This window comes from Nelusetta ayraudi, unplaced genomic scaffold, assembly GCF_046127955.1.
Source record: "Nelusetta ayraudi isolate G7.1 ecotype Tasmania unplaced genomic scaffold, CSIRO-AGI_Nayr_v1 ptg000039l, whole genome shotgun sequence".
Taxonomy (NCBI): Eukaryota; Metazoa; Chordata; class Actinopteri; order Tetraodontiformes; family Monacanthidae; genus Nelusetta; species Nelusetta ayraudi.
The window spans coordinates 1,908,644-1,915,321 of NW_027466089.1; the positions used below are offsets into that span (position 1 = coordinate 1,908,644).

The 6,678-nt window shown below is 39.2% G+C and overlaps 1 long non-coding RNA gene across 1 annotated transcript; it reads right to left on the bottom strand.

Moving 5' to 3' along the window:
* Positions 1 to 2,446: 2,446 nt before the first annotated feature.
* LOC142892738 (uncharacterized) lies at positions 2,447 to 4,025 on the bottom strand. The gene is made up of 3 exons (XR_012927482.1): positions 3,654 to 4,025; positions 2,910 to 3,224; positions 2,447 to 2,585 (listed from the first exon to the last, which is right to left on the bottom strand). It is a non-coding gene; the product is annotated as an uncharacterized LOC142892738 (long non-coding RNA).
* Positions 4,026 to 6,678: the final 2,653 nt, after the last annotated feature.

Genomic DNA, 6,678 nt, shown 5'->3' on the forward strand with positions numbered 1-6,678 from the left:
ACAGCTATCAAATCAAACTGATCATAAGATCAGCGTCTAAGATTGAACCCACGCAAACCACGTTGTTTGACAGCATTTATTCACAACAGCATTTAACAAAGCCCATTTTGTAGATGATCAGAGCAGAAACACATTTTTGAGGGCTGAAAACTGCTGGTCAAAACTGAATTCCACAGTTAAATCTTAATTCATTCATAACGACAAAGAGGTTTCCCTCCAATGTTGAAATGGGATTGCAAGGATTTTAAATCTGAATTGTGGATGTGCAAGTAGACTCAGCAGCCAATTTAGGAAACATTCAATCTCGTCCGTCAAGTGTTGCTCACAACTTCAAATTGTTTCAAGAATCACAAATACACCAAATACACACATACTGCGCACACACTTACAAGACCAGTAATATATATATATTTTTTTAAAACATGATAAGATGTTTTGTACAGCATACATACAATGTGTAATAATATCAATAACAAGAAGAAGTTTAATTTTAGGCATCAGTAAAAACCCTAAACATCACTGTGAAACTGCAAAATGAAAACAAAATAAAACAAAACAATGAGGCAACCATAACAAGGCAAATTTCAACAATGTGTGGCAAGGCGCAGAGGGCCCGGCTGGGCTTCAAACCCCAGACTACCGGGTAATAGCCATGCGCGCTTAACCATTCGGCCAAAGGGATATCCACTTGGTCAAGTAGCCAGGGCGCATGATCTATTGGAGGCATAGTGACAGGACCGCCACTGTCACAAATGCATAAAAAGAAATAATAAAAAGTGCCAGAGATAAGAGACACGCGATACAGTGACAGTTTTTGAGTTGAACAGGAAGTTTAACCTTCTTTCTCCGGTTCCGCCCTCTATCTGTGCAGCCGGGAGTCTGATTGGTGGAGCAGTTTGCACACCTGTCGCTTATTCACTAATCAGAAGAAGGCTACAATGAACGTCAGGACCCGTGAGTGAGTGTTGTTCTTCTGTATTTCTTTTTCTTTTCATTTTCGCTTGAGGCAGCACCTTTTGGCCGCTTGTTTGGGGTTCTGTCTCACCTCCGGTTCATTTAAATTAGTACATTCACATAACTTTAATTTAGCGATTTCCAACGTTTCTTCATTTGAAGTCACTTCCGTTTTCCCAAGGGTCCAGGTCGTCACATCAAAAAAGAAAAGAAGCAAAAATAAAATAAAAGCATGTACAATATATACAATCCAACAGTGGCACATTTCTGCAGCCACAAGATCAAAAGCCACAGGTCCATTGGAGAATAACACCTGAAGAGCCTGGACATTTTAATGCTGTTAAATTTAATTTGGATGCTGCTGCTTGAGGGGAAAACATGCAGTTTTAAACATCCTTGTTCCTAAAGTAGAGTTTATGCAGAGGGAAAGAAGGTTCCTTTAAAACATATTCAAAATTAATTCAAATTTAAATTAATTCAAAATTAAAATTGATTGATTTGCTTTGGTCTGGACAAAATTAGCCTGTAAATCACAATATTATAATCTTTAATCATTAATGTTATTTATTTGTTTGTTTGTTTGTTTGATTGTTTGCTCATTAATTCATTCATTTGTTATTTTTTTTAGAAAATTTTATTAATCAGTTATTTTTCTGTCATCTGGCTTCACTTTGATTTTGCCATCTTCTGCTTTCATCTTAGTTCTCTGCTGCACCCTGCTGCCCTCCAGGATTTACTGTATCAGCACATATCACCTCCAGTTGAGTTTCTCTTCCTCTACAGACAAGCAACGAAAACGTTCTGTTAGAGCAACAATAATCCGAATGAAACTTTAACATACAGTATATGTTTGCGTGTTAGTAATCTGACTTTGCAAAAGATTGCCAGTAATAGTCACAATCTTAATAAAAAATACATTCAGACGGTGCACAATCTCAGTGATGTCTCCGTTTACAAGTAAAAAATGTTTTTCAGTACCTCAAGCTCTTGTACTTTGTCATTTGTTTGTGCATGTAGACAAATGATGCCGCCACCACAAGGACAAACGCCAGGAGAAACAGCATGCGAACCATCAATGCCCCTTCTACTGTATCAGTAAAAAACAAAAAGAAAGAAAGCCAGCCGAGAAGAATTTAACTTACAGTCACTGTGGTTGATTTGCACTTACCATTGCAGGTGGTGTTGCATGGTTTCGTTGTAGGTGTTGTTGTAGGTAATGTTGGCCCATAACATATTAACTCGGCACCTCCAGGCAACCAGACTGAGATGTGCGTCCCATTGGACAAGCTGCCGGTAATGAAAACTGTGATGGAGGAAACAGACTCTCAACCCATGCACAGCGCAGTGAATCATTATTATGATATTCATGATCAACTATTTCTCACCACATTCAGATATCATTTGTCTTCCGGACACTGTTCCAACATTATTACTGACATTACAGACCACATAGCCAGACTCTCCTTGCTTCAGAGTGACCATAGGCGAGTCATTTTCAGACGAAACATGAGGGACTCCATTCAGACTCCAGCTGTACCTAAAAGGACTGTCCCCTCCCAGTGAGTGGCAGGAGACCTTGGTCTCTCCCTGGGACAGACACTGTGAGGTCATCCAGACATAAGAGACTGGAGCTGGTGGAAGAACACACACACGCTATAGATTTAAAATAAGACAATGTCAGTGTGAAATAAATCAAACATGTTTTATATTTTACATTATTCAAAATAGCCACCTTTCCTATGAAACATATTTTAAGATATCAAAAAAATTTATCTTCTCATACAATTGATGTCTTCATCAAATTCTCTGTACGTATCTAAAATGCAAAAAATAAAAAAGATTTGAAAAAAAACACTGCATGAGAGGGTGTGTTCAACCTTTAGATTGGTGGCATATATTAGATATGAATGTTTTAAAGCGATAAAGTGAAGAAGCTGCCAGAAGTTGTTAGTTACCTTGAATCATCAGCTGTAGAATCCAATTGCCAGCTGGTACTCCCTCTGAATTAATGAATTCAAGTGTATAGTTACCAGCATCGTTCCAGTTTAGGTTGTGGAGCGTTATTGTCTCGTTACTGATAACAGATCCATCTTTCAGCTTATTCACTAGATATCGACCCTTAAACATCTCAAGTATGACACTGCTATTGAAATACCATCTAAGTCTACTTGTTGTTGAAATATGGTTCAGCAGCTGGATGACAACAGATCCTCCTAAAGGCCCATAACACTTTGTGTTATTCTGTCGGCCATCACAGGAGGTTTCCTCACCTGCACAACAAGCACAAATACAAACCTCACTATTACAGTAATATGATGAGGGGAAAACTCATTTAAACCAATGTGTCATTAATGACAGCATGTTTTAATGACAACTATGATCCTAAATTAAACATTTAATGTTATTTCCCTTTTTTGGAAAATGATTGAACAGGAAACCCCAATCCACCAAGACTGGAATAGAATAGAATAGAATAAAATAGAACACCTTTATTAATCCCACATTGGGGAAATTTGCATAAGTACAGCAACACCATAGTGCAAAGAGAAGGAAAATTATATTAATATAAAGAAATAAAACATTTATAGTCAGACAGGAAAAACAAAAGTATATCTCAAAATTATAAAGACGCCACACTTGTGACTAAACTAAAATGCCAAAACAAAAATATAAATGTCATTATGTCTTCAACAACTCACCGTAACCACCATAACAGAGCGACAGCAACAGCAGCAACAGTCCAGCCACAGCCTTCATGTCTCCTCAGTCAATCAACGCGTGGACTCAATCAGCAGCTTCCAAAATACATCCACATCCAACAAGGAGCACATCCAAATTATCCTCAAAACGGGGAGCAGGTCTCACCGACAATGTTGGCCCAACTGGTGTCGCACCTTCAATTTGTATGTTTTTCATACAGTCAGTGTAGCAACTAAAGCTTCCCTTTTAGATGAGATCAAAGCAGAGACTAAGACATGATGGACTGAGAGGAAGAGAGAGAACACATTTCTTCAGTAAACTCAAAGATAATTTGAGTAACAGCTGACGCCTCCTTGAGTGTGACCTCATGTGGACACGTTTTAGTCTAAACTTGGCATGAACAAGCAACAGTCAAATTAAACCACCACAATTAAACATGCACAACCTCTTGATCGTTGATTTAAGAGGTGGTCGAACCAGCGTCGACTTTACATGTTCGCTCTTTTGTCTCTTGTGTGTCCCAAGTGTCCTCAGGATTGTGTTCAACACAACTTGAGTGTTGGATTCCTACTTTCTCCACTGTTATGACGATAACATTAATTGACTTGACCAGCCGTCAATATCTGAGCACCTGCCAAATGTGTAAGACTCAGGAAAAAGAAAATATTCAAAGTGTAAACAATGATTTTTTTTGTTTGTTTGTTTTCATGTCATGATCACTGTATACATTAGAAATAATCACGTGGTTGTAATATCAGCATGTTATCAGCTACTTTCAGCTTGTCTACGTGTCTTCTGCTGTCAAGAGGAAGTGTACAATGATCAAGCTCAGCATTTTTATCTCACTGGCTGATCTGTTATATTTAAAAACGGCTGATTTTCTAACTGCAGTGGAGGCCCCGCCCCTTGCTTGCAAAATGATCACAGTGGTTGGCATCCTGTGTTGTCACATCAGTGTTGAGTGTCACTTCAAAACGTTATTTTCTGGCCCACGACTTGGTTGCCTCACTGTTGTTTTCCCCAAACAGCTGACCTGAGCTGTTGCTAAACTGTTCTTATCTGAGGTCCCATTAAGTGCCTCACATGATGTATACATATATATGTATATATATATATACATATATATATATATACATATCAAGGATAATGGGATAAAATGAGATGCACCATCATCACAAACCATAAACAGATTTTATGGCTCTGGGCCGTCAATCTTCAAACTCACGAGCTATCAAATCAAGCTGATCATGTGAGCCGTGCAAACCATGTTGCCTGTGTAACAGCATTTAATGAAGCACATTTTACATGATCACAGCAGGAAAACATGTCATGGAGGGAAAAGCTGCAGTCTGCGTCGACTCTCGTCTCAAAAAGTTAAATGTGGCAGATGCACATCTCTGCGTCCTGCCTCTGTCAGTAAAAAGTTATGTTACAGCAACTAAATCAAGTCCTGTTTTCATTAGACACAAAAAGTTAATTTTTTCCCAGGAATCACTCCCTACTCTCCCAATGTTTTGGGTGCGTAAAATCACAATTCAACTTATTTTCAGACTTAAAATACAATGAAATAACATCTCTTTTCCACCTTGTAAAATGAGTTTCAAAAAAGGGCTTTAATTGTGTGTTTTATTGCTATTTTTATGCTTTTATGTTGTGATCTTGCAGATGCACAGATTTAATGTCTAACTTGTGCTTGTGTGAATAAAAAACAAATCCTGACTTTTGACCACATTACTCCTCCATCTTTATCCTCTGCATTTGCAGGATGTTGAAACCAACTCGTGGCCCGAGCTGTTGTTTTGGACTCATCTGCAGGTCAGAGTGACAAATCCAGACACCTCCTATGTGACGACCAGAGCTACGAGACGCACAACGGCACTGAATGGTTTTCTCAAAGATGGAATTTTCCTCGTTGAAATAACTGAGCGAAGAGCACAAACCTGGTGCCGTTTCGGTGAATTTAGTTCCTTCAGCTTCCTTCAGCTTCGCCGCGCTTCATGCCACCGGATCAGCATGAAACCCACAAGCCATATCATGACACACATCAGGAAGTAGGGAGTATGGGTGCCGCCAACAGAACACAAACAACTGCAAAATATTCTTTGTCAGTCAGAGAAAAAAAACCAAAAAGGTGACACAGAATAGATGGTTAGTACCCCTCATGGGTGTATCTCATGAAAATATAAAGGCGACATATCATTTGGCCCATTTGCACTTACTACTGCGGCAGGGGAAGATTGATTGGTCGTTGTTATATTTGTGGCATGTAGCTTGGAGAAGTAACATGCACCATTCATGGCACTGGTAATGTCTGATTTGGTTGGTAACCTGGAATACTCACATTGGATACCTTTATTTAAATCCTTAGGATCTATGCACAGTCTGATATCTCTCTCACTTCTCTAAAATGACAAGGGAATTAACCCACTCTGTTGGCTCTTCTACCTTCCGGATAACATTTTCTTTTATCAGGGTATCAAGCTTTTGTTTCAGCCTCAACAGGCACTTTCCTGGCTGGATGTATGACTGGTTCTGCATCTGCTCTCAATTTAATTTTGTGTTCACCTGGTAAACAGCATATTCCTTTGAACACATCATTGTATTCTTTAACCCAGTCATTAGCCTTTCCTTCCTGTTTTATGTGTCACCTTTTCTTTGTTAATGACATGGACTCTTTTTATCAAACCAAGAGCACTGCATGTTTTTAACCCCCGAAGCGGTTGTCTTGACCCCTCAACTAGTACAAAAAATGCATTTACCTTTTTACCGTTATAAGCGAGACTTGCTCTACACACTCCCTTTGTAGATATAGGCTTGTCATCACAGGTTCTCAGGTTTACCTTTTTAGCACACACTTTGGGCTTTTTCTTTAGTCTGTGAAAGTCCTTCATAGGCAGGATATTTACCTGCGCCCCTGTGTCCAGTTTCAGTGACACACCCGTGCCATTCACTCCCACTTCTGCAATCCATTCGTCCTCTTCAGCATCCCCATTCTCCACTTTGTCCACGTAGACCGGAGGCTCC